This window comes from Microtus oregoni, unplaced genomic scaffold, assembly GCF_018167655.1.
Source record: "Microtus oregoni isolate MIOR12 unplaced genomic scaffold, Mior012 000005F_ref0000423, whole genome shotgun sequence".
Taxonomy (NCBI): Eukaryota; Metazoa; Chordata; class Mammalia; order Rodentia; family Cricetidae; genus Microtus; species Microtus oregoni.
Genome location: NW_024543064.1, coordinates 12,502,719 through 12,505,201, shown reverse-complemented (window position 1 = coordinate 12,505,201; position 2,483 = coordinate 12,502,719).

Here is a 2,483-nt window from a genome sequence, read left to right as displayed (position 1 = left end):
CCTAGGTCAGCAGGCAGCAGGAGGCCCCTGGGACGGTTCCTTTATAGTGTGCCAGGCGAGGCCATGAGTCAGCACCTGCCCTGCCCCGGAGGCCCAGCCCCACTTCACGCAGGTGCCCCAATGGGCTGCAGAGCCTCCTCTACCCTGGGCTACCCAGGACCTCCAGGTGGGTGTCCATGGTGGGCTTGGCAATAGTAGAGAGCCAAGCTCCCTGTAGCCTGGGAGGGGAGGGCACAGCCTGTGCCCTTCACCACCCTTGCCTGGGCCAGGACTGGATAGTCTTGCCCAAGCACACTTAACCGGACACTGGGAAGAAGGTGAGCAGGGCAGGATGCTAAGCTGGAAGTCATGCCTCTGAGTCTCCCGGGGATCTTCTCACCCAGGACCCCACTCTCTGCCCTCAGGACAGCCTATGAAGTGTGGGCTGTTATGGTCCCCGCCCGCATCTCATCCTCCAAGCTGCTCCGAGATCAGCACTCACATGATCACGCTCACTTCCCAGAGGGAGAAACTGAGGCATGGCGAGGCTTCACGCCCAGTCAGGGTTTGAACAGAGGTGTCACCACAGGGTAGGGCCTTTATTAGCAGCCTGGGCTGGTGATGTGATCTTTCCAGACTACGGCTTCTCACAGTAACACTAAGCATCCAAGGGCAGGTGACTGACTGCCAGCCCATTTTATAGATGGGAAAACCAGAAGCTTGGGGAGGGGAAAGACACTTGTCCCGGGGGGGCCGTGTATCGCCTGTGACAGGGCTAGGAAGGGTGACAAGGTTGGGAAGGGAAACCAGATTTCCTGACCTGGAAGTGAGGTTTGCTGTATATCCTGGGTCTCTGCCTCTAGGAGGTCTCTCCCACGAGATGGCACATGGGTATGGGTATGGGCCACCCCTGCCCCGAGGCTCTCATGAGGACAGGGCACCTGGTGCCAGGTCTGTTTGCTAATGGGGTAAATGGAGGAGAGGGAGTCCAGGGTGGACAAGTCTCAACAGGAAGCACCCGGAGGTGTGTCCTAAGAGCAGCAGAGAGTACAGGCTGGTGGGGGGCTGTAGAACCGGGTTTTGGTTTTATTTTTCATCTTCTCATTTGGCTTTGAATCAAAGACTTTACCTCATGTGATGCAAGCCAAGATGGCTGCAGGATTAGGCAGATTTGAGCACATGGCCTCCTTGCCAGTGTCCCCAGGACTGGGAGGAGGCCACTAGGGACCTGAGAGAAGAAAGGCTCCCAGGTCCAATGGATTCCTAAGCAGGAGCTAGGACTAGGGTCACTTCCTGTCCTCCCAAAGATTTGTCCAGGACTGATGACGTTGCTCACGCTAATTTGGGAGGCCCAAATTAGCCCAGTCTTTCAGGCTGGTCATGTGATTAAGAGTCTGTGTTTCTCATGTTCCCTTGGGGAACACAAGATCCGGCCTTCATTCTGTGCATGTATTATTGTTAGGCCCACGGTCACACAGCAAGTCAGCGGGAGGAGAAGAATGTACCCAAAGTCTCTCCTGGAATAGATTCCTCGCTTTGCCCTTCTCTTGCCCTCGGTCTCTCTTTTTAAATGGGGCCAGTAGAGCAGGTGGCCTTTGATGAGACTTGAGGGGGCTGATGACAATGGGACTCTATGACTGGTCCCTAGGAAGAGCCAGCACAGCTGTGGTATAGTGATGCAGTAAGGGTCACTTCTGTTTGTCATGTGAGTCCTGGGGACCCAAATCAGGTCCCCAGGCTTTGTGGCAAACACCCTTGGGGCCATCTCCCTGGTCCCCAACTTGATTTTTGAGACAGGTTCTGTCATTGGTCGGAATCCACTAAGTATGCTCTGCTGGCTTCCGAGGAGCCCCAGAATGTCTCTCTGCCTCTTCAATGCCGGGATTCAAGCGTGTGCCTCCACCCCTGGCCTGGTGTATGTGTTCTGTACCTGTGTGCACACATGTACGAGACTGTGTGTACGTGGCTAGATGCCACAGGGCAATGTTGGGTGCCTTCCTTGATGCTCTCCACTTTATTCTTTGAGGCAGGGTCTCTCATCGAACCCATGCTGACTGGCTAGATTTGCTGGCCAGCGAGCCCTACGTATCCCCCTGCCTCTCACTCCCAGTCCTGGGATCACAGGCCAGGCTACGGCACCTGGCTTTTTTATGTGGATACAGGGAATCCAAACTCAGGTCCCGTCCTCAGTCTTGCAAGACAAGCATTTTACTGAGTGAGCCCTCTCCCCGGGCTTTACCCACTGGTTACTGAGAGGTGTATGTATTTAAGATGCACAGTGGACTGGAGGATGTTTTTGTTGTTGTTAAATTATCATCACCGTCACTACTACTACTATTATTATTATGTGATGAGGGCAATGCATGGACATCAAAGGACAGATTTATGGATCCGTTCTCCCTTTGCACCTTTACATAGGTTCTGGGCGGGGGGGATCAACTCGGTTTGTCAGGCTTGGCAGGAAGCTTCCTTACCCACCAAGCCGTCTTGCTGACTCAAGATAG